Source organism: Ciconia boyciana, chromosome 4 (assembly GCF_034638445.1).
Source record: "Ciconia boyciana chromosome 4, ASM3463844v1, whole genome shotgun sequence".
NCBI classification, from domain to species: domain Eukaryota; kingdom Metazoa; phylum Chordata; class Aves; order Ciconiiformes; family Ciconiidae; genus Ciconia; species Ciconia boyciana.
In genome coordinates, this window is record NC_132937.1 from 48,594,989 (window position 1) to 48,621,429 (window position 26,441).

The 26,441-nt window shown below is 40.7% G+C and overlaps 1 protein-coding gene across 7 annotated transcripts in view; it reads left to right on the top strand.

Annotated features, from left to right (window-relative positions):
* Positions 1 to 15,511: 15,511 nt before the first annotated feature.
* The window catches only part of KDM4C (lysine demethylase 4C), a 275,362-nt gene continuing 264,432 nt past the window's right edge, over positions 15,512 to 26,441 (top strand). For all 7 annotated transcript variants that reach the window (XR_012042211.1, XR_012042210.1, XM_072859870.1 and 4 more), the window contains exon 1: positions 15,512 to 15,688. The gene's annotated coding sequence lies outside the window, so the exon portion shown is untranslated. The remainder of the gene's footprint in view (positions 15,689 to 26,441) is intronic.

The following is a 26,441-nucleotide window of genomic DNA, read 5'->3' on the forward strand; positions in this document are numbered from 1 at the left end:
TCAATCTGGCTACTGCCGTAAAAGACAACAAAAAATACTTCTTCAAATACATTAGCAGCAAAAGGAGAGCTAAGGAGAATCTCCAGCCCCTAGTAGATGGGGGAGGGAACACAGTGACAAAGGCCGAGGAAAAGGCTGAGGTACTTAATGCCTTCTTTGCCTCAGTCTTTAATAGTAGGGCCAATTGTTCTCTGGGTACCCAGCCCCCTGAGATGGCAGACAGGGATGGGGACCTGAATGGAGCCCCCATAATCCAGGGGGAAATGGTTAGTGACCTGCTACACCACTTAGACACTCACAAGTCTATGGGGCCTGATGAGATCCACCCGAGAGTACTGAAGGAACTGGCAGATGTGCTCACCAAGCCCCTTTCCATCATTTACCAGCAGTCCTGGCTAACTGGGGAGGTCCCTGCTGACTGGAGATTAGCAAATGTGACGCCCATCTACAAGAAGGGCTGGAAGGAGGATCCGGGGAACTACAGGCCTGTCAGCCTGACCTCGGTACCGGGGAAGCTGATGGAGCAGATCATCCTGAGTGCCATCACATGGCACGTAGAGGATAACCAAGGGATCAAGCCCATCCAGCATGGGTTCAGGAAAGGCAGGCCCTGCTTGACCAACCTGATCTCCTTCTATGACAAGGTGACCCGCCTAGTGGATGAGGGAAAGGCTGTGGATGTTGTCTATCTAGACTTCAGTAAAGCCTTTGACATGGTTTCCCACAGCATTCTCCTGGAGAAACTGGCTGCTCATGGCTTGGACGGGTGTACTCTTCGCTGGGTAAAGAACTGGCTGGATGGCCGGGCCCAAAGAGTTGTGGTGAATGGAGTTTACTCCAGTTGGCAGCCAGTCACAAGTGGTGTTCCTCAGGGCTCTGTGTTGGGGCCAGTTCTGTTTAATATCTTTATCAATGATCTGGACGAAGGGATCGAGTGCACCCTCAGTAAGTTTGCAGATGACACCAAGTTGTGCGGGAGTGTTGATCTGCTTGGGGATAGGAAGGCTCTGCAGAGGGACCTGGACAGGCTGGATCGATGGGCTGAGGTCAGCTGTATGAGGTTCAACGAGGCCAAGTGCAAGGTCCTGCACTTGGGCCACAACAACCCCATGCAGCGCTACAGGCTTGGGGAAGAGTGGCTGGAAAGCTGCCAGGCAGAAAAGGACCTGGGGGTGCTGGTTGACAGCCGCCTGAATATGAGCCAGCAGTGTGCCCAGGTGGCCAGGAAAGCCAATGGCATCCCGGCTTGTATCAGAAATAGTGTGGCCAGGAGGACTAGGGAAGTGATCGTGCCTCTGTACTCAGTGTACTCAGCACTAGTGAGGCCACACCTCGAATACTGTGTTCAGTTTTGGGCCCCCCACTACAAGAGAGACATTGAGGTGCTGGAGCGTGTCCAGAGAAGGGCAACAAAGCTGGTGAAGGGTCTAGAGCAGAAGTCTTAAGAGAAGTGGCTGAGGGAACTGGGGTTGTTTAACCTGGAGAAAAGGAGGCTGAGGGGAGACCTTATCGCTCTCTACAACTGCCTGAAAGGAGGTTGTAGAGAGGTGGGTCTCAGTCTCTTCTCCCAGGTAACAAGTGACAGGACAAGAGGAAATGGCCTCAAGTTGTGCCAGGGGAGGTTTAGACTGGATATTAGGAAATTTTACTTCACTGAAAGGGTTGTCAAGCATTGGAACAGGCTCCTAGGGAAGTGGTTGCGTCACCATCCCTGGAGGTATTTAAAAGATGTTTGGATGTGGTGCTTAGGGACATGGTGTAGTGGTGGTCTTGGTAGTGTTAGGTTTACGGTTGGACTCGATGATCTTGAAGGTCTTTTCCAACCTGTGCGATTCTGTGATTCTGTGATCCAAGGGCTAGAGCAGCTCTCCTGTGAGGACAGGCTGAGAGAGTTGGGGTTGTTCAGCCTGGAGAAGAGAAGGCTCCAGTGAGACCTTATAGCAGCCTTCCAGTACTTAAAGGGGGCTTATAAGTATGATGGGGACAGACTTTTTAGCAAGGCCTGTTGTGACAGGACAATGAGCGATGGTTTTAAACTAAAGGAGGGCAGATTTAGACTGGATTTAAGAAAGAAATTTTTTCCAGCAAGGGTGGTGAAGCACTGGAACAGGTTGCCCAGAGTGGTAGTGGAGGCCCCATCCCTTGAAACATTCAAGGTCAGGTTAGATGGGGCTCTGAGCAACCTGATCTAGTTAAAGATGTCCCTGCTCTTGCAGGGGGGTTGGACTAGATGACCTGTCCCTTCCAATGTCCCTTCCAATCCAAAGCATCCTATGATTCTATGATTCTATGAAAATAATGGCACCAATCAAGCCACCTTCTTTTCTTCAAAACCATAGGCATGAATTTTAATGCACATGGGTCTCTATAGAAATAACTATAATCTTTGCTTTAAAAAAATTTCTCTCATATAATAAGCAATACCTAGCAAGACTAGTTATGATTACTATCTTCCTCTTCTCCTACTTGTGGTATTAGATTTCACTAGTACTCTATTATTTGGGAAAACTAGCTTTAGTGTCCTACTGTACCATAATATTGTATTGATATATAATTCAGCATTACAAATTTTTTGAAGTTGACTGGAAGTTATTTGTTCATAATTCATGAATAGTCTTATCTCTAGCACTGCAGTATCTAACTGTTGTCAAGAAAGAGGAAACTTTACCTTTCCTTCTCTTTCTTCCATCTCTTCTTCTCCTGTTCTCATTTGTGAGTTTCCTCCTCGTTCCTTGGATGATGAACCATTTCAGCTCGCTAATCATGCAGGAAACCATCTTTCTTTTTGTCAATTAGTCTTCTGCTTAGTTAATGAGTTTGATCAGCTAACAAAGCAGTCTAGCAGGTGGTAGGAGTGTCTCAAAGTGAGAGAGGGAGAAGCAGCAGCAACAAGCTGTTAGATCCACACATGTTATCTGTTGAAATTGCAGTCTTAGTGTTAGGATTTTCCAAAAAACTAGGATTACTAAAAAACTTACATAGAATAGTAACCTAAAATGCCTGAAGTGTCTTTCAATCATTTTGGCTGGAGTGGGGAAAATGGACTTTATTGTACAGGAGTTTTTATTTTGCTAGAGTCAGGTCCTCAATCACTTGAATTTCATTCTTTTTAAAACCATCTGTAAATTAACCTGAAAACTCTTACTTACAAGATATATGAAAACGAGTATGAGTCATTCAAGTATTTTTTTTTGCAGCATTCCTCCTACCCCAAAAGGAAAAGAAATGTATAAGGCAGGTTCATGCCAACACACTGGAGTAGACTGTTTCACAGCTTCATAAACTGTAAACCACGTCTTGCCATTTGCTCTTGCACGGCCAATTAGTGTAGTCTGATGACTACTATAAATCTGATGAGTGTCCAACAGTGACACTCATGAGAACTGGTTGCCATAGCTGTCAGACCTAACCTGTATTTCATTTCGCCTTGGAGTAAGGGAATGCAGTCCCTTCTGGAAACGCTGGGGCAAAGTCCTGGAATAATTTGGTTAAGTCTTATGAGGTCTTACAAAGTATACTCAATGTTACAAGTGCATTGTCAGTGTCCCATCTGTTTGTAAACTTGCCTTTTTTTTCTTTCTTTTTTTTTCTGGCTTACCAAGTTCTTCATGTGGATGCAACTGCAAATAAGCAGCAATGTTGCAAGGTACAGTAACTGTTATTATGTAGGAGTGCTTACAGCAATTTGACAGGGAGGCTGAGAATGTTGGGGTTGTAGGATGTTAGGGAAGATGGGAAGCTCACAGCAGCTCATTTAATTTCTGTGTAAATTCAAAGTGTATTCATGTGACATCTCTCTTGGCAAGAACACCAAAAAAGGAAGAGAAAAAAGGTATTTCCATCTACACTGGATACTATTAGCAGTACTTTTTCTAAAGAATGTAGGAATTCCCAGAATGCCTTTTAAACTGGAAAGCAGAGGAGCACAGCCTACAAGTATGACAGGACTTAGCTTCCTTTTATCCAGTTGTGGTTGTAGGGTGTGACACTCTTTTCATTAATTAGATTTCTTAACAATATCTCCCATATTGTTCAGGCAGTTTAACTCTAATTTGAAGAGAAATGAATGAGAAAAGTGCTATTTTAAGATTTATTTTTAAACTTTTTAAAAAGAGTTTAAGAGACAAAAAAAATGAGAAGTTGTACTAATAAAAAGATGCAGACAAGAACCAATGGACAATGAGAAGCACATAACCAGTAATGGCTTGAACTGATCACTATTGAAAATGAGATCTCACATACCCTTCTGTTCACACCAGGTGCCTGGTGCTTTTGTGACATCTCTGTGCACTGAAAGGCCCCTTCTATGTACTGTTTCAATATCCTAATTTATCAGAAAATTATCTTTTTTTTAATCACTTGATTAATAAGCTGAGTCTGCTCAGATGGGGGGTCTAGTAAGCTCCAGAGCTGATGTGCGGTAAGTGATAGAAGCAAGTGTGAGGGTTTGTGTGTGTGTGGGTGCACATAAAAGAAATGCGGTCTCACCTCAGTAGGAGCAAGCTGTTGGATTGACCTAAGCTGTGTTAGGAGAAATATCCTGTATTCAACACAAACGCCACCCACCGCCCACATTTAGGAGCAGATAGCAAAAGATGATGCTGTACACTGTGAAAAGGCTCAGCTTCTGCTTGGCTATGCCTTTGAAATGCACAGAATGTCACGTTTCATTATCAAGCTACATTTTGGAAAGCACAGTATTTGGGTGCAGCCCAACATCAGGACTTGCATGCGCGTTTTAGTCTTACTGTTTTATTCTAATCGGGTTACTTCACCAGTGCTACAGTTAAGCTAGGTGCCCAGTTGCCTCCTCATCTTCTTTCCCCAGGTTAATACTCTTCATGCTGTTAGCCTTGGGCCGAAAGAGTCCTTTAGGATGTTTACTGCAATACCATATACCATTTCCTACATCTGTCACCCCTACTAACATTGTTTGCTTCTCTGTCACTCACTGTTTCCTTCCCTTTTTTCTTTATACTAAAATATACTGTCGAGTACATTTGCGCATCTATATTTGGAGCATGCACTATTCTGTACATGCTGTAGCTGCCTGATGTAGTTTTATTTCTAATATTTGTAAAGACTTTATCACTGTGTAAAACAGTGGGTAATTTTTTTCCTTTTTGCTATTCTTTTTAGTAGCAGTGTAGTCAATTAATTGCATGGATGTCTGTGGAAGAACAATTTGGCTCAATGCCTTTGACTTTTAGCTGTTAAGAGCCATTCTTTATTTCAGGCATAATGATTAAACCAAAAGAAAGTGATTGCACAGAACACATCAGAAATTGAAAAATGGGGATTAGCTGGCACCACAGCTCACAAAAGAATTAACAGACAACATTGCATGACCCAAAGCATTTCACCATCTGTACTTTGCAACACATGGAAGAGCACACTGAAGTGATAAAAGGGACACAAAGAAAAAAGAATAAAAGGCATGTTAGCTGTGGCTCAGCTGGAAAAGAATATTGCTTGTAGCAATAGGCTCTGAGATCAAATGATGAATTTGCTTCTTTTAAAAATCAAATAAAAGGTATGAGCACAGTAACACTAATTTAGCAGTGTGTGCTTTCAAAAACCTGCATAGCCAGCTGGCTTACTCATTTTAACTGAAGTTCTAATTTGAGATTCTTGTCCTATAATTAATGCTATGATGTCCTAAGATTTTTATACGGTTAAAAAAATTAGAAGCTATGCCAGCTGTGCAAGCCCCAATACAATGGGTTTGTCCCAAACCTAAAAAAAATCTGCATTCTCCATTCTTGTTTGAATATTCATCTTCACCTTGTCATTATCCTGGGATTGTCTTTTATGCATATAAAACTCTCAAAGCTCAGTGAAGTCACATGGGTGCTGCAGAGAAAATGGGCAGATATTGTGCTTAAAACTTCCTCTTCTCAAAATCGCTTCTCAGAGGGTAATTCCAGAAGTAAACCAACATTTTGCCAGGATTTTTATTTATATCAATGACAGAGGGACGATCTTCTGCTTTGAATACATCTCACTGAGCAGCAAATGTGAATTTAGAGCTAAACTGGTACTCTGCCACATTTTGCACACTTGGGTGAAAAGGCAGAAATGCAAGAGAATTAAGCTGATGAAAGACTTTCATTTTTGTGGAACCTCTGACCCTTTCTTATCTTTCCTTGGATGACCTCTTGATTGGAGTGGTCACTGATGTCATTCAAGTTAAAAACCTTGGACTATTGTCTCTTAAAATGTCATAGTTACTCTGGACAGATGTTTGAAAGTCCCTTTATGTCTTAAAAAACAAGGCAGAAAAAAAATCAAGAACTTGCTCTTTTGTTACATGTTGATATACGTCATGTCAACATCCAGCAGATTAGTATATATATTCCACTGTTGCACAGTGGGGGAAAAAGAACAACAAAAAATCCCCGAGCTCTGCCCCCCATCCCAACTTACTGCCATTACAGAAACCTGTCCTATTGCAGTATTAAATTGGCACATGAGGGTTCATAATCTCTTATCAGGATTGGGAGTTCACATGGGAAGGAAGAGTAATGTGACTGAACATAAGATATGGAATGGGTATACAGAAATAGAATAATACAAAGCAATCAACATAAGAAGCTGAATTTTTAAAATACTATGGGAACAGAAAGACCAGAAAAAAGATTTTCAGGAGTGCTCATAAACTTTTTTAAAAAACAGTATTTGCAATCTACCCTCCTACTGGATGTGTTCTCTTCATAACTTGTAAATCATATGTATCACCCTGCAACTAGTATTCATTCCATGACCAATTTTAGTCTTTTCCATTTAACAAAGTCACTTTGTGCGTTTTTTATAAAGTCAGAATGTACCAAGATGAGATAATACTCTGCACATGTCAGAAACTTTACTGGTTTAATCCTTGTTTGATTCCAGTACAGCAAATGCTATTCTTCATTGTTTTACAGATAGAAAAAACAACATTAAAAAATTCAGTTGCATCAGGTGAAGTCAGTAAGAATATTTTTGGACTTCCTCACGTACTCTGATGTTGTAGGTATTATTATAGTACTATGAATGGGATGGATAGCCAAGGCTAAGGACAACAAAGGCTACATGAAATCACATGTGAGGCCAAAAACATACTAATCTTCAAGAGTTGCTTGGTTGATATGTTCCAAGATCTTCAAGGGTTCTGAATTCATGTTGCTTCTCAGAGCTGTGACAGCATCACTGCTTTGAATTTCATTAAAATAAAAATAAAAAATCCTTGTAAAGAATTGTGTAGACTTCTAAACTGAAAATAAAGCAATCAAATTACGGAGTATCAAACTAAAATCAAGTCAAAATTTCTTTAAGTATTGAGTTACATTACATTAACCCTCAAAATGATCAATCTTTAAAACTTCAAATGTAAGAAGATTTATCCATTTCATGTTCATCCTGATTACTTACAAATCACAACTTATTTACTAAAGGATTCTGCACATGTAAGCTGAAGTTAGCTAAAAATTTTACTATTGAAACCAAATTACTTCATGTTTGAAACAAGATCTTAAAGGCAAAAATTAGATTTCTGGCTTTGTATTCCTCTCTTCTACAAATGCTAAGCTTTTTTATCTCCCTATAAGATACTACAGTTTGGAATTTAAGTGAACATTTAGAAGTGTGGCAACTCCTGGTTAGTATAAATTGCATTTAATTTCCAGTTTCTCAAGAATTTTAAACCCAGAGCAAATTCTAGAAAATAGTATTCTGAGGTAATGCTTTGGGCTGTATACACTTGGTTAACTTTTTTCCTTTATACTTGTTCTGTGCAGTGAACTGAAGGTAAAGTTATTTCAGTTACTTCCTGTATTATCACATAAAGGGGTTTTAAAGACAAAAGATGCTAGAATAAACAATGTAGGTGATGGGAGCAATGCTTTTTTTTTCTTTATTTTTTTAAAGAAGCTTTCTTGATTTCCACTTATGATCACGGGAGCACTAGACTTTCCTTCAGGCTGACTTTTCTTGTTAGTCAACTTGTGGCAGAGTCCAGGTCCATCACAGTTTGGGGCTTTCTCAACTTGAAAAAGCTAAGTTTGATAACTGTTCCCTGCATCAGGCCAACAGAGGTCTTCTTGTGATTGGAGAAAGTTGCCAAACTGTTAGTTTCTGCACTGCTTTGGGAAAAAATACAGTAGTTCATCCAAACCAATTTATCTTCATGGTTTCAAATCACTTAGAGCAATCACACAGGCTAAACCAGACTTTTAGCTCTTTCATGGTATCCTGCAGTCAGTACTTGCCCAGTTAGTGACTAGTGTTTCCTCTTGGCTCCTCCGTTACCTTTCCTGAACAAAGAAACACTCTTCAAGACAACAGTGAAAAAACCTCCTCATTCACCTGCTCAGTTAAAAGGGATAGAATGCATTTCTGCATGAGGGCTTTATAAAGGAACCTAACTCATTTTTCTCAGTTCAGCCCTCAAATCAGACAACTGCAAATAAGGACAGTGATGGTTAAGTGCCACTTGTTTGCAGGCTCATGTTTGTAAAAGTCTGGGAGGATCCAGTGGACAGTTTACAGAGGTTAAATTTATGGTTTAAATGCTAGCAGTTAGGTTACTGACAGAGCCAAGCTTTACTATCTTTCTGTTGTTGCAGTCTAAGCAGATTAGTCATTCTTTGTGTGGAAGAAAGCCATGTTAGCTGCTTGTGGATAAGACAAACACAAGATAAAGACTGCCACCTATTGCATCCTGAAATAAAACACAGTTTCTGCATACACTAAAGGAACATGCTGGCAATCCAATGACAGAACAAAATAAGCAACGAGGGCAGAATTTCTCTTCTAGGGGCTGTTTAATGCACTACAATAGCATTATTTTCTTCTGGTTGTCCTGAGTTCAGTGCTCCAGCCATCTCTGTCACTTTCCCAATAAAAAGATTTTGGTTCTCCTAACATAAAACTTTTTAACCAAGCAGGATGTGTCTTGACTCCATGCCTAATTTATAAATTGAAAAACTTTCCTTTCCTATATTTCAGTGGATATTGCATCAACAAATCAAATTCATAGCAGGTATAAAGTACCCGGGTGAGGAATTTAATTACAAGGATGTATTTGCATCCCTTTTAGGGTAAGCTTACACACATTAATTCTTTTATTTATTTACAGTGGAGGGAAAGAAAAAAATTCTGCATTCTTTGACCTTGTTTGAATATTCATCTTCACCTTGTCATTATCCTGGGGCTGTCTTTTATGCATATAAAACTCTCAAAGCTCAGTGAAGTCACATGGGTGACTTCAGAGAAAATGGGCATATACTGTGAAAATTTTGACCTAGAACACTATTAAAAATAGGTCAGACAACTAACTGTACTGAAAGGAACACAACTTCACTGACACAGAGGTGACACAAGGTGACCTGATTATGTATTGTTAACTTTTCATCCCTTTCGCACTACAGTACAATCAAGATTCTTGATCATCTGTCCAGTACTAGTGGAAATTAGCATTACATTTTTCATAAAACTGACAGCAAGAACATGACCAAAGAAAAACCTAGTGTCACCAAATAATGCAATGTTATTTAACGTTTGCTCTTACATACTAATGAACCTTTGACTGCTCTGCAACTGAGCTGAACTGGCTGGGAGACCAGAACTTGGGCCTCTGAGACTTGATGCTTGAGTAGACTTGCAGTGCACTGTTCCAGGACTATTGCCCTGCAGAGACCACGGGCATCCTTTAACCAACATGGCATAGTGTCTCTATTTTATCCTGACAATTTTTGAGGGAAAAAAGCTATTGGCTGAAAGGAACACTGTCTGGATAGGTAAGCTTTTTAATTAAAGTGATCAATATTAAATAAAACAAGGTTTCCTCTATGTATAATATAAAATGTCAAGAATAAATTTAATAAAAATAAATACTTAATGTGAATTCTCAACTCAGAAGTTGTATTTATGATTATCTAGTCTGGCCTTTGTAACAGGTGCAGAGATATTCTGGGAATTTCTACATCAAGACAATAATTTCTGAGTTGGAGCACTCAAAATACTTTTGATCTGGATATAACAACATTAACAGAAGGAGGCTTCCTACAGACTATATCCCTGGGTAAACTAACTCCCTATTTGTACTGTTACTGTTTTTACTGTACATCATTCCCAGTTTAAATATGCTTAACTTCATCTTCATGTCACTGAAATGTTTAACAGCTACAAAGTTCCATAAATGAATGAATTTCCAGAACACCATGAGATACGAGCTTACATATTGCTATCAACATTTTTAAGATGAAGACATGACGACAAAGATGTAAAACTGACAAAAGATACACAGTTCAAAAAAAAGTTATGTCTCCTCTGTACTCTACACAACATATATCAGGTAACACTATTATGCACACTATTAATTAAACATAGAGGCTACAGAAAGTTTCAGTCAGGATTATGTTCAAACAGCCAGCACTCATGTCCTGATGTATAACTCAATGCAGTGTAACAGAAATTGCAGCTACCTGCACAGCCTAGACAATAGTATCAGCAACATGGCAAAATCTGTCTCATTGTCAACAGCTTCTCTGCTTTGGGCTAGCAGCGCTTCGCTTCTGGTGTTTGCTGCCATCTCATGTGTTTTAAGCAGTATTGCAGTGGAATTCTACAAGAGAACCTTTTCTACCTCAAAAGTGACGTTACTTTAGATAGCTATGCTACTGTCATGGTAAGCAAACACGTTGCTTAAAATTCTGAAAAGATTTCTTAGTATTATTGCTACACAACAGGGAAATAACCTACATTCAAAACCAAAAATGATATATTCTGCACCGATACCATGTCTGTGTCCAATTTTTGGCTTCTGAGTATATGAAAGAGTCCAATGGAAGGCCACAAGATTGTCAGGGGCTGGAACATATGACATAGGAAGAGTGACTGAGGGAGCTGGGTTTGTTCAGCCTATAAGAGGACAGGGCTTCAGGGTGATCTTATTGCTGTCCACCATTACCTAGTGAGAATGCAGAGAAAAGATGGAGCTTCCTTGGAAACACACAGTCATAGGACAAGACAAACATATGAAGTGTAATAGAGGAAATTCAGATTATATTAAGGAAAAAAGTTTTCACCATGAGTGGTACAACACTGAAACAGGGACCCAGAGGTGTCATGGCAGACAAACTCATAACTTACTTAAACAGACATCAACTACTCAAACAGGACAAACTTCTGATCTCTGCCAAGGGGGGTGAAAGAGAGAAACTACTTACACTAGCATACAGCAGAAAGGCTATTTTTTGGTCAGAAGCTTGTGCTGCCTAAACATTGCATGACGAACTTAAAGGCAAGGAAACTTATGGGTTACATCCTTTTTTCTTAGTGGCTGTGGTCACGTCACCAGGGTTTTTGTTACCAGCCAACACTAACCTAAAAGCATAGCCCAAAACATGAAAGGCAGGAATAAAGTGCAGAAAAGCTTACTTAAACCTCAGTAAGAAAAAAATTCTTCATGCAAGCTAGAACATGTCAGCAAATTCACAGGTGCTTTGAAATGAACCCATTAAAGAATCATGGAATCACAGAATCGCACAGGTTGGAAAAGACCTTCAAGATCATTGAGTCCAACCATAAACCTAACACTACCAAGACCACCACTACACCATGTCCCTAAGCACCTCATCCAAACGTCTTTTAAATACCTCCAGGGATGGTGACTCAACCACTTCCCTGGGCAGCCTGTTCCAATGCTTGATAACGCTTTCAGTGAAGTAAAATTTCCTAATATCCAGTCTAAACCTCCCCTGGTGCAACTTGAGGCCGTTTCCTCTTGTCCTATCACTTGTTACCTGGGAGAAGAGACCGACCCCCACCTCGCTACAACCTCCTTTCAGTTAGTTGTAGAGAGCGATAAGGTCTCCCCTCAGCCTCCTTTTCTCCAGGTTAAACAACCCCAGTTCCTTCAGCCACCCCTCGTAAGACTTGTGCTCTAGACCCTTCACCAGCTTCATTGCCCTTCTCTGGACACGCTCCAGCACCTCAATGTCTCTCTTGTAGTGAGGGGCCCAAAACTGAACACAGTATTCGAGGTGTGGCCTCACTAGTGCTGAGTACACGGGAACAATCACTTCCCTACTCCTCCTGGCCACACTATTTCTGATACAAGCCAGGATGCCATTGGCTTTCTTGGCTACCTGGGCACACTGCCAGCTCATATTCAGGGGGCTGTCAACCAACACTCCCAGGTCCTTCTCTTCTGGGCAGCTTTCCAGCCACTCTTCCCCAAGCCTGTAGCGCTGCATGGGGTTGTTGGGACCCAAGTGCAGGACCTTGCACTTGGCCTCGTTGAACCTCATACAGCTGACCTCAGCCCATCGATCCAGCCTGTCCAGGTCCCTCTGCAGAGCCTTCCTATCCCCAAGCAGATCAACACTCCCGCACAACTTGGTGTCATCTGCAAACTTACTGCAAACTCGATCCCTTCGTCCAGATCATTGATAAAGATATTAAACAGAACTGGCCCCAACACAGAGCCCTGGGGAACACCGCTTGTGACCAGCCACCAACTGGAGTAAACTCCATTCACCACAACTCTTTGGGCCCGGCCATCCAGCCAGTTCTTTACCCAGCGAAGAGTACACCCGTCCAAGCCATGAGCAGCCAGTTTCTCCAGGAGAATGCTGTGGAAAACCATGTCAAAGGCTTTACTGAAGTCTAGATAGACAACATCCACAGCCTTTCCCTCATCCACTAGGCGGGTCACCTTGTCATAGAAGGAGATCAGGTTGGTCAAGCAGGGCCTGCCTTTCCTGAACCCATGCTGGATGGGCTTGATCCCTTGGTTATCCTCTACGTGCCATGTGATGGCACTCAGGATGATCTGCTCCATCAGCTTCCCCGGTACCGAGGTCAGGCTGACAGGCCTGTAGTTCCCCGGATCCTCCTTCCAGCCCTTCTTGTAGATGGGCGTCACATTTGCTAATCTCCAGTCAGCAGGGACCTCCCCAGTTAGCCAGGACTGCTGGTAAATGATGGAAAGGGGCTTGGTGAGCACATCTGCCAGTTCCTTCAGTACTCTTGGGTGGATCTCATCAGGCCCCATAGACTTGTGAGTGTCTAAGTGGTGTAGCAGGTCACTAACCATTTCCCCTTGGATTATGGGGGCTCCATTCTGGTCCCTGTCCCTATCTTCCAACTCGGGCGGCTGGGTACCCAGAGAACAATTGGCCCTACTATTAAAGACTGAGGCAAAGAAGGCATTAAGTACCTCAGCCTTTTCCTCGGCCTTTGTCACTGTGTTCCCTCCCCCATCTACTAGGGGCTGGAGATTCTCCTTAGCTCTCCTTTTGCTGCTAATGTATTTGAAGAAGTATTTTTTGTTGTCTTTTACGGCAGTAGCCAGATTGAGCTCTAGCTCAGCTTTGGCCCTTCTAATTTTCTCCCTGAAATAGTAAAGTAAAGAAGGTGGTCAGTGAGTACTGAAAACACTGTGCCAGGGCAGTTTAATAAAGCTAAAATATTGATCTATTGACCATGCATAGCTACACAACTATTCTGAAGAAGGCTAGTGTCCTTATTTCCATCTAGCAAGACAGAGGTGCTAAGCTACTGGCTTTGAAAAATGATGTCAAGGCATAGTTTTCCATAGCTGCAAGATGATAAGGGTTAATGTTCTCAGACTACGCACCTGCACCCTCAGTCCATCACTTGGGAGCGCTGACCCAGCAGCACTAAGAGGTGTATGCTTTGGCAACACACTCCAGGCACTTAATGACCTCACAGAGACTTGTAACCTGAAAGAAGACCAGATGAGGAGAGGTGCTGACACAGTACTTTCCAGCGTCACTGCCATACTTTCTCTTCACCAAGTACTCAGCATGAATCTTAGAGACCATATTTGAAAACAATCCTCAGTTGTCAATCTTTTCTACTTTATAACTGAATCAATGAGAACAAACTGAATAAGAAACTGCATTCAACTGCACTGTTTTCCCCGTAAGCATTAAATAAACATTTTCTTCATCCCCAAAAAGGCTTGAGAAAGAAGGCAAACAACTTCCTCTGTTTCTCCTACTTCTATTTAGTGAAACAAAATTCCTTTCCTTAGACAGATGAGGATGACTTATTTTAGACACTGCTGGACATAGTGGTGCCGTTCAGAGATATTTAAAGATATAGGTGCATGAGTTTTCTTGGGACTACATTTAAAGATACAGGTGCATAATTTTTCTTGGGACTGAAGATACAGTATACACAGTACTACCATCATTTAATGTATAGTACTGTGTCTGAGTGACAAAACAGCATGAAAGTCTCTGAGCATGGCAAAGTTATAGATACGTTCCTTAAAAAAAAAAAAATTCCTGTATTTTCAGGTTCCATTAGTACTGAAAAAAGTCTTTGGCACTTAAATATAAATTCAAGTGTAACGTAAGACTTCTTTTAACATAATAGGTATGCCTGAAGAAGCACATCTACAAAGGACTTGTCCTTTAGTTATGTTTTGGTCATTTTTCACTTTCTTCAACATAGCAACCAGAAGCTAAAATGAAAGATGAACAGAGATTACTGATTAATAAGAAAAAAATCAAAGCATATGAAACAGTTAAAAAAATACTGATTTATTTTAGCAGCAACCTGAACAGTCAAAATTACCCTGTACCATGGCACTTTAGAAAATAAATGCATTACATACAGCATTGTGGGGCTTAGTCACTACAAGCAACATTAAAGTTTTGGAAACAAAATCAGTTTCACATAGCAGTACTGACCGATAAGGAACACGACGGTGTAAAAGAGATTAGGATAACCACGTCGACCTAGCAGCTTGCTCTGACACGTCCACCTTTCCTCGGGCCACAAGGGTCTTGCCTGTTAAGTATCGTTGAGGTTAACAGACCGACTTGGTTCGTAAGCTTAGGCCTTCCGTCTCCCTCGCGTGTTTCCCGGTAGGTGCCGCGGTCGCTTGGAAGGCAACCAGAGCGTGCACGACCGGACAGCCGCGGAGGAAGCACCCACACCTCTCCTCTCCACCCGCCCCCCGCTCCGTGGCCAGCTCCCCCAGAGCCACCACTTCTCCCAAGGATACCGCTCACCCTCCCCCTAGAGGGACGGGCACCCCGCACGTCTGTGCCAGGGCCGAGCCTGGCCTACCCGGCTGGCACTCAGCGGCACAGCCCGCCGACACTACCCGCGCCCCAGCAGCCCGGCCTTACCCCGTCGACCGTTAACGGCGCTAACCGCCGCCAGGCCTCAGCTGCCGCGCGCACAGCCTGCTCCCCTCACTCATCACCACCACCCTCGGCAGAGCCGGCCCCGCCCTGCCCCGCCCCACCCCAGGTGACCACCTTCAGGGCACGAGCGCCCCCACGTGACAACCGCGTGACTCCCCATCCCTCACGCGGCCGCCGCGCCTCGCAGAGCGTTCCGCCCGGAAGCACCAGCGGCACCGCCTGCTCTTGGCACGTGACGCGGACGCCTCGCCTCTGTCACGTGTTCCCCCTCCTCCCCCCGCCCGGACCTCCGTGCTTTCCCCGTGCGTGCGAGGGCTGCGCGCATGCGCAGACAGCAGCTGTCATCCGCGCAGGGAACGAGGCGTCCCACAGGCACAGGGAGGAAAAGCCCCGAGGGGACCGGGGGGGGCCGCGGCGGGGCCCTGCCCTGCCCTGCCCTGCCCTGCCCTGCCCTGCCGCTGTTCCCCCTCCTCTTCGCCTTCCTCTGGCTGCGGCTGCCCCGTTAACCCTCTCCCGGACAGGTGCGGGGCGAACTCCGAGCCGGGCCGGGCGGCGGCGGTTTTGCGGGGAGGAGGTGTGGGGCGGCCTGCCGGCTCGAAGGGAGGGTGCGGGGTGTGCGTGGGCCGGGGGCGAGCGAGGGGAAAACGGCGATGAGGCGGGGCGCTGTGGGGCAGGGCCGGGGGAAACAGGGTCGGGCCTGGGCCGTGTCGGAGCGCGGGGCCGCGGCGGGTCTAGGCGGCGGGGCAGCGGCTCGCCGGGCTGACCGCGCCGGGGCAGGCCGTAGGGATCGGGTGCGAGGGGCGGAGCGGCCGCCGTGCCGCCCGGCAGCCCCCCGCTGGGGTGCGTGAGGGGTCGGGACCCCCCCGCGGCCGGGAGGGAATGGGTCCGGGGGCTCCGCGTTGCGAATAAGTGGATGGCGGCTGGGACCGAGCTGAGGAAACGAAACCGGCAGGTGTCGGAAAAATACGTCTCGTGTTCCTGTTTGTGGCCAGCGATTCTGGGTCAGGGCAATCGGTGGAAGCTCTCCGACAGATCAGGCGGTTTCCCCGGCTGTTCAGAGTGGATGGGCAGAGTAAAATACAGCGTTACCTCTCTCCGTGTCTTTCTGGGCTTTGATGAAATTCAATGGACTTTCCAAACAGCCTCTTTTTCTTACAAAGTACAGCCGCGTTGATACAGCTCGTTCGTTTCTGCATGTCGTTAAGGCGTTCCTGGAAGTTAACAGTTGTAAAGTGTTAGAAAAAGGCTTTAAAACTGTCTTCTGAATAAAATATTCAGTTGAACGCCGGTTCCACGTCTGTCTCTCTGTGGTTATAGTGCCACATGCTTTCAGAGCCAGTTTCGGGATCAGGGCTTTATGCCGTGTTAATAGTCTTCTATTAATGAGCCTTCTCTCTTCCACAGTTGATTTTAACTGGCAATCTGAAATGAGAAGTGTATACAAAATATTTTTTCTGCTAGGTTAACTGTGTTAGGAAAAATGCTAGGTGTCCGTGTGTTTTTTAAAGATTTATACTAGCTCAGAGCATTTATTTTTTATATTATTAAACTGCAGATTTATGTTTCTTTGCACTCTTCTCTGAGACATTAGCAACAGCAGCAATGGAAGTTACCTGGTGGCTACTAAACCAGCAGTTTTTAAGCTGAAACACTTTACACAAGAAAGAAACTTACTGGCAGCCTAATGCAGTCTATTTTTTTGTCACCCTGCAGTGTTTTTCCTTCACATTCTTAATGAGCCAAGAATGTGAAAATGACTGTGGTATAAAATTTGTCTTGGGCTTTACCCTTGTTTTTCCTTGAACTGTGATAACTAGCTGGTGATATTGCTTCACAGAAGTACCTTCCAAACACAACGGAAAACACAAGGATGACTTGCTTTTCAGTACCTGAAATGAGGGTAAACTGAACTACTGCCAGTCATGCTTGTCTTACTTTCAACTTCGGTTTGGAGTGGTGCTGATGTTATTGATTGCTGGCAACGGATGGTTTTCGTTTAGCTAAGTGCAGATATGGATGTGTGTAAGAGCAATTTCCTTTCTAGGGACTGACCCAGGAAACAATACATCTCATCCAAATAGGCAGACATGACTAAATAGCTGTTGGATCAGAGCTAGAGCCAATGTATGGGAGGGAAAAACCTTTAGTCAGTGTTTGTTTAAAAAAAAATAGTGATCTGATTTAGTCTCTGATTTTTTTTTTTTAATGGTAAATATGATGAAATAGAAGAAAAACCCTCAAGTCCTGTAATTTTTAGTCCTTAATTATTGATGAGTATTGAGTACAGAATTTTGTATCTCTTAGCCTGATTTCTAAACAAATCAGCTAAACAGTTCTGCACCAAATCTAAATGCACAATTACCACAGTAATGCATTCAAATCAGAAAATTATGTCAAGTGCTAATTATTGGAATCTTCCTAAGCTATTATGAACAAGCACAGTAATTATTAAAAAAAATTGGTGATTTCATACTTAACTTTATTAAAAAATATTGGATTGAGTAGATTTAGGACTTTCTCAGTTTAAACAGCTCTTTATTGGTCTACTTTTTAGTTCTGCAGTTAATTCACTTGGAAATTTTCAGTTTTTTCTACAGGTGTCTTTTGCTGGGTTATGTTTGATCAGCATGATGCTGAACAGAATGTGAATGGGTGTATGGTGGTGTCAGTTTTGGTCAAATTTGTTTTATGAAGGTGGTATTTTTATCTAACTACCCCCCAACATAAATAAAAAAAACCCCTAACACATTTTGAAACACATTTTTAGTATACATGGAGCTTCAAAGAGAGCATGTGTTACTGTAAATCTGCTAATACAAGATATTTTGAAGTTCTCTGATCACATGAATGGTTCAAAAGGTGATGTTCTGAAATGTTAAGGTTTTAATACTTACCTAGTAAAAAAATCTCTGTTGTCACTTGATAGCTTAATATTTCATATTTCAAAATGAACAAGTGATGTGTTGAGTTATTTTCTTGATTTTCATTTATATTCATAGACTGACTTGTAAGATATTTTGAAGAAATGCAGTATTTTATACTTGGAAGATAGTAATTGTTGTGTAATCAAATCACATGATAAAGTTGTTCATAAAAATTTGCTGATTCAAAGTCCAGAGTGCATTATAAACTCCTATTGTAGTTTTGGTATATAAAAAGTTAGGGTGTACTTCAGGTTTCTTATGTGGCATTGTATATCATAATTCATTCTGTTGTAGGCTTGCATTTTGCTCCAACTGTATTTCACCTGTTTAAAATTGTGGAGTTATGCATAGCGGGTAAGTTGTTAACTTTGTCCGTGTGAGTGGCCCTACTACTGAGTTATGCAAGCACTCATTTTTAGCCTTAATTCTGTTTACATCTAACATTTGCAGGACAGTATATTTGGGACAGTATACTTAGGACAATATACCCTGAAAACTGAGGACAATATATGTAAACAACAGATTAGAAAAATTGTCAGGATTTTTTGTTTAAAGTGTTAAAATTGCAAGAGTTAAAATTCAGAACATATCTTGTGAAGACTGAATATTGGAAAAATTTCGGTGTTTAATCAGTTTCACTTTCTGATTCTCAGATATGACAGGATACTTCATTGACTGTTGCAGATATTACAGGGGAGTTTCACAAACAAAATACATTCCAGTTCCTTTGTGACATTTCTGCCTGTAAAATGTAGAATCACTCGCTTGAGGCTGTTGTGATTTTGCTCAGTAGACCTATGATTTCCTGCTGGGTTTTGTCTAATAAAATTAAAATGCTAGTTATTAGCAGGTAGCTTGTCTCTAAGAAGACCTAGGTAAGTACTCCTATTCATAATAGATGCTGTATGACAAAAATTACTGTGCTGGGCCAGGTTTTGTTTCATTTTCACAGTTTATTTCTTTGCTTAAAATATAATTTATAAGTTGCTAAAATGGTAAATGAACCTATGGCTTTGGAGCCAGATAAGTTGTTTATAATCATAAACTGTTTTGAAAAAAAGAGGGCAATTCTGATTTAACACTAAAATTAAAATTGGGGAAATGTGTAGAACTCTGTAAACTGAGCTATGAATAAAGGCATAGAAATAAAAGTTTAAGAAGCTCCCTAAGTTTTAGGAAGCAAATTCTTAATGTTTAGGTTTGATTTCACATGGAAGTATTTGGAGTATTTGATTTGAATAAATTATGACAAATATTTCAAAACTGAGATAAGTAAAAATATCTAAAATTTGGAAAAATATTAGGTAATACTAGAGGAAAAACTTTTTCTTAACTGGTTTGTTGCCTTCAGGGTTGTAGGTATGGCTTATGTTCGAGTTGGTGAAGCTTCTAAGCTCACAATGTTCTTCTGTTGTCCCTGTGGAAATCTCTTCTGGATTTATTGAGATGCAAATTTTTGCAGGTTCCTGCTGAGCAAATGTTAGTTACATAGTTTACTTTTCATTAAACGTTTTGCATCACAAAGTGATATGACATGCTAGAGCTGCAAGTTCAACAGAGGCACAGTGTTGATTCTTTCTTCTTGCTCCTTTTGTCTGTTATAATATTGTGGATTAGAGCCATGTGGTTCCCAGATACCAGTCTGTGAGTTCGTTTTAAGTGGTCTGCCTCTGGTATGCCATTAAATGGTATGCCATTTCAGTGGCCTGTGATCAGTTTGGAGCGAGGAGGCTTTTGGTCATGTGAGCTGAGCAAATGATGCTTTCTCCACTGCTGTGAGCATTGTAGCAGACCACAGAAGTGCAGTATGACTGTACTGTGCATGTGCTTTTTGGTCATGTGGTTCCCTTTAGCGTGCATACTTCCAGTCATAACAGCGGAAAGACAAGACATGTATGACTCTTCCCTGGCCACTAGGTATTGGGTCTATGGTAATTTGGAACAAGGCGTAAGGGCAGGGGAATTGCGTGATGTCTTTGAATTATAAAATCTTTTATGAGAGGGGAAGTGCTCACTGTGAAGGTTAATAGTAGCACAGGTGCAGAAATAGTTTCATATGTGCCATAAGCAGCTTTAAGGGGGAAAAGTACATCTTTCTGTTTCTCAGGTCATAGAGAGTCATTTATATAAGTTTTTTTGACCTGTCCTTGTTCTGCATCTGATAAAGGATTTACCATGTAGTGGTGGCTTGTGAAAAATATTATCACTGTTACTATAGCATAACCCTGAAAAGAATATGTGTGTTTTGATGGTAAGGAGTTGTGAAATGCAAGGTATAAGGGTATCTTTTGGGACGCGATCTGTAAAGGGAGTTAATAGGGGTTTTTTTTGCGAAATGCATGTTGGCAGAATTGACAGACCTGGCAGAACTGTTTAGAAGTGCTTAATCAGGAAGCAGTTCGCATCCACGACCTGCTATTTGTATCCCCAGAATATTATAGGCTGCATTAGCAATGACTGTTTTTCTGAACTTCTAGGTGCTTGTAAATTAGCTGTTTTAAAACTGAGATCTAGGCCAAACTGGTTTCCAGTCTCCATGAGGACTACATGCAAATTTGAGAATGCTGTTACACCATTGTGTGCATTCATGGTTTACTTGCATCTTGAATAGTGCTTACAGCTTTGGTACCCTTTTCCCCTGAATAAAAGTAATGTACTGTAACTGGTAAAGATCCAGAAATAGGATGCAGTGACGATCAGAAGTATCGAATGGATTTTCTGTGCGGAGAATAGGAGTTTTCAGCTTAGAAAAGAGATGACTGCAGGAGACCATGATAGAGATCTGCAAGTTGTGTGGTCTGAAGGTAAATATGAGCAGATAGATAACTGTTCCCAGTGTGCACATGAGGTGTCTGATGAAACTAAAATGTGAAATATTCAAAACCTACAAAGGAGATGTATCACTTAGCATTCCACAATCAACAATATGCTTTGTCATGAGATGTTTTGGATATTAAAGGCCTACAAAGGTTCAAAATCGCGGGCAAAAAAATCCGTCAAAGTCCACAAAATGCAATAATATCCTCTTTGTCTAAGGATTCCTTGATCTATACATTGCTGAAGACTGAGATGGTATTCTGGAAAAGTATAATTTTTCCAGAATACCATCTCTACCCCTACACTTACTTTTTTCTAGCTATCTGCTGTTAGCAACTGTGGAAGCTTGATAGGTCTGACTTGCTATTGCTGTTTCTGAAGGCTGTTACATGCTGCTTCCAGCTAGGACTACAAATTTCATACCTGTGCTTTCACTAAAAAGAAGGTAAAAACTCTTGAAACATGGGTTGCAAATAAAAATGAGAAAAACGCCTTTTTTTTTTTTTCTTCTTGCCCTTTGTCCCAGATCAATTATTTCAAGATGTTTTTGCATGCTGTGAGCCTGGTGTGGGACAGGAATGTCTATGGAATGAATTCAGGTCATTTTTCAGTTCAATATTTTTGGGTTCAAAATAGGTCCTTTTTATATTTTTGGAAATAATTGCTGTAAGGGTAGTACCAAGACATGGAAATGCAAACTTGAAGTTTGTCAAACTACTTAGAGCTTTATAGTAAAATTGAGGTGGTTTTAGGAGCTTCAGAATATGGTTACCTATCCAGATTCCTGGTTTCTTAAGTTCTTATAATAGATAAATACTTTAATACTCCAAACATTTTTAAGCTTAATTGATTCTTCCTGATGACCTCTAGATGTCTGATGAATACATGCCTAACCATGAAATTTGGCTTATATCACAAATACAAAACATTGTGGCCCATACATTTATTTTAACAGTTGGTACGATCAAATAACATAACTAACAGATTTGGAATTCCTGATAAATAGGATCTTTTTCTTTTTCTAAGCCATGTACATAAACTAGGCAGACATAATTTGCATGCACACTTACTGTTATTAAAGGAACAATTCAAACATAAGTGTGCAAAAATGAATTACACTGAGAATTAACTATTTGCGTGCTCAGTAATAGTTGGAAGTGCAAACTATGCTTGTATGTTTCCCATTACCTGAAAGTCTTTCTTGTAGCTAGTTATGGACTGTGCACTATTTCAGTATCTTACATCTCTGAATTTGCTTTACCACACAATATAGGGAGTTGGATGGTACCTACTTGCAGATTATGCTAAAAACTTTTTAAAAATGATGTAGGAAAATGCAGAAGTGAATCTACCCATATCTGTGATAAAAATAAATTACTGGATGAACTTACGGAGTTTTTACTGATGTAAATAAAATTGCTGCTTAGACTATTATAGATTAAGACCCGGTTTTCTACTGCTTGTTTCCTTTCCAGCTCTTGCAGAGCTGGTTGTACAGACTTCTTACTTTGTTTGCAAAACAGACTCTGCAAATAGGAGGTTAGTGGAAAAAGTCATAGTTTTCCTCAGTTTTGTCAGTAAAGTGTTTTTATTGAATAATTTCTAAAAAATGGTGGCTAGTACTTTATAATGTGAATGCTCTGTCGTGCTTTTTTAAATTGAAAACTTTTGTATCTGACAACTGTTTTCAAATAGATTATTTTGTGTTTTCTTTTAGATCAGTCTCAACAAAATGCTGTGTTTTTTTGTGCATGCCTTCCTCTGGACAAGTTTATTTTCTGATTGTTAGTTATTTGAAAAATAACTATTAAGAATAGTTATTCTCAGGATGAATTATTTCTTCCTCAAATGTTTGTTGTCCCATAGTTATTGTGGGTGAAAATTTGCAAGAAAAGAAAAAGGGAAAAAGGTGTGTTTTAACTAATTCATCTGTGAGAATTTATGACCTTCCAAGATTTGTTCTTTTTTCTTCCTGTCTTTCTTTTTCTCATCTACTGGAGCTTGCTTTATGTAATCTGTTTAATTTGGGTTGTTGAGTAAAGATTGTGGACGTTGATATTTTATATATTGAACACACAGAAATAATAAAATAACCCTATCTTCCAAAATACGAACGCACTTATTTTATGACGCAAGTATGACACAAATGGCCTGTAGTTATTTAGTGCTTTTCCATGTTAGCTAATAATTTTGTGTGTAGCAGAGCAGACATAGCAGGCTGTGTTTTTCCTCCGTTCTTGTTCAGCAGAGCTTTCAGTAGTGGCGCCGAAGTGGGCACCATTTGTCAGTCAAGAGATGCCTCCCACAAAGCGTCTTTGGAAGAACAGTTGTGTCAAGTCTTGCGTAGTTTAAAGCCCGAAAGTTTTGGTTCCCTGCTGGTGAGGGGTGGAACTCAAAGTACTGGTTAGTTCATTTTACACTAGAAGCAAAAAGAAATGATTAGCCTTCAGAGGAGACCTGACAGCTTAGTATTTAGGTGGAGAGAGAATGCTGTAATACTAAAAGTTGGTTTCATGTAGGGTTAGTTTTTTCTGCATTTTAACCAACTGCAAATTAACACGTGCTGTTTTTCTGGTGTGTTTCATTCTGTTTTAATAGAGTATTTTCTAGTTGTGTGAATCAGTGCCTTGCTTGTAATTTGGTTAAACACAATTGCTAGTTTGGATTTCTATATTAGGTATCAAATGAAAGAAACTTAGAAGATGTTTTCCAGTTCTGGGGATGATATATTCTGTGTTCGTGTGAGGGTATGGATGATTCTGCATGGAAGAACAGTGTTTAACAGATAACTCTTCCACCAATAAATTATATTTAGTATCCCGACAGCTTTAACAATATGGTAAGGTGTAGGCATTACAAAAAGCAGTCCACTGTTTTGACAGGAGAGGCTGGAAATTGTAGCTGCCTCGTACTAATTTGGATAGTTGAGATTCAGTTGGCTGTGGTGAGGTATAGAGGTCCTTTCCTTTTCTTAGGATATAGAAGAAACAATCCTGTAGATTCTGCACTTACCAAATAATCATGCAGAATAAAGTGTGTGATCAGGCATGTAATATGGTACTCTTCTGTTCTGTAGATGTAGGTAATTAACTCTTCCCATATCCAGCCTTAGTTACTAATGTCAAAGCATGCAGAAGGTTATTCTTTTATTTCTTCCTCTCTTTTCTGTTTGTTTTTTTTTTTTTTTCTTTTGCTTTGGCAGCCCCTGAGAAGTTTCTTGTAGTCTTTTATCACCTTTTTGTTCTGGTAGTTAATTATATATCAAAGTATCAAGTTTGTTATATTTGTACAAGCTATGCAGTTTAAATATTACAGGATTTGTTTAAAAAGCACTTCCCCCGTCATAATAACTGGTGAAATGCGTTTGCATCTTGGATTATGTAAATACTGGTAGCATTAATGAGATTTCATCTTGCTGTGAGTATATGAGCTTTTCTAGTGTTGTACTTTGATATTTTGAATTAGCTTCATTAGGTTTCTCAGGCCACATACTGACATAGATGTGGGTGATTAAAATTGCTGACCTCACATTTCCAGTTCTGTAGTATTAAGACAAATATAGCATTAATATACTCCTGGCTGATGATTTGGAGGTCTTTTGACAAGGCCTGACAACAGCTATAAACTTTTTAAAAGGAGGATCAGATTCTTTAACCCAGCTATTGGCTCTTTAGCTGGCAACTTTGGACAAGTTACATGCTTGCATTTTATCTAAATTTTGCGCTATGTAATCAGACATGTTTCAAGACATAAGCAAACTACTTGGTCACCAAGAAATTCAAGCTTTATGGGCAGGCTTTGCAGTTTATTGGATCAGGCTCATAGCTTGAGCTTGTTTGTCTAAAGCTTTCCCATGATTAGCTAAAAAGCTTCTTTCTTTTAGTGTTATGCAAAGTACTAACGCATGCTAGTTTGAGTGGAGTATGTCTTCTCATTTATTCACATCACCATCTGCTTTTCTAGATAGTCATGGGCAACCTTGTCAATGTGCAGTACTGTCTTGCAAGGGAGACAGAAAATGGCTGATTACAATGTTGATATTAGGGATTTAAAATAACTATTAAAAAAATCCCTTTATATATGTTACTTGTCTTTCTATTTTATAATACGCAGCCCAAATGGACATACTGCCCTTGTTTCTATAGCTTTGTATTTACTAATGTCTTGCATGTTTTCATTGTGTAGTAGTAAATTAAAACTGTGGAAGTCTTATTTCTAAGCTTGTACAGCTCTGTAATATCAGAAAATAGGTAGTTATGTATAAACCTAAGTGGAATAGTTAAGACAGTGATAGTATGATTGCAGTGTGGATTTTACTGTAGAATGGCATCTTAGTAGTTATGTTCTTGTCTGCAAAAGAACCTCTGAAGGCCTCTTAACTCTTATACTGGACTATATTTTATGCTCTCTTTGTTTTAATGATTTGGTAGGGTATAACCAAATTTTTGCTTGTGAGGGAAAGAGCAAAAGTAGGAATTGGTGGGAGAAAGTATGCAGGACTCTTAAATTCCACAAAGTCCTTGAGAGAATTACATACTGTGTTAGAAGTTAATAGAATTGAATTGGAAGGCCGACATTTTCTGGTTGGTTTGTGGCATAGCATTTCAAGCATTGGAACAGGCTGCTCAGGGAAGTGGTTGAGTCGCCATCCCTGGAAGTATTTAAAAGACATTTGGATGAGGTGCTTAGGGATATGGTTTAGTGGTGGTCATGGTAGTGTAGGTTTACAGTTGGACTCAATGATCTTAAAGGTCTTTTCCAACCGATACGATTCTGTGATTCTGTGATAGCTTTGTTTTTTGTGGTACCATGTAACTCAGTACTGGTGCTTACTGTTTTAGATTGACATTCGTAATGAACATTACTGCAATAATAAAATTGTGAAATGAATTTAAGAAGTCTCAACTGGTAGATCATAGTTGTAAAGGTGTTAAATTACTAAGAAATCATAAAATGAATAGGATTGTCTAATAAGAAGTATATTAACTTCTAGCGTACTAAGTACTGCATAACCTTTATGATCTACTTCCTAAACTACAGGGGTTATATAATAGAACCTGCTTAAGGAGTGTTCTTACAAACATTGTGCTTACCAAAGAGCTGTTTTACCCAGTAAGTTAATGAGAAGATGTCTTTTACTGAGGCAGAAGGGTAACACAGGAGCGTAGATCGGACTGTTTATTTCCACCAAAAGTAACAGAGCTGTCTGGTCTGTGTGGTCATTGAATAGAGAACTGGACCCTAAGATGCATGGAAGCAGGTAGAAAAAAGATCCTGTGAAAGAAGGGATTTGTATTTTTCACACTCCAATGAAGTTGGGCAAAAATTCTGCCTTTCCAGTGCTATAACACACCTTCATGATTAGTTGAAAGTTATTAATTCTGCCTGTGGTATAGATTCAGGTTCATCACAGTACAATTCAGTTATATGCTTGAGCCTTCTTTTAGTTCCAGAGAGGTAGAGAAATAGTCTAGTTAGTATCTTTATTTTGCTATGTTTTGCAAACAAGATTTTAGGAATCTAGCAGCCAGGC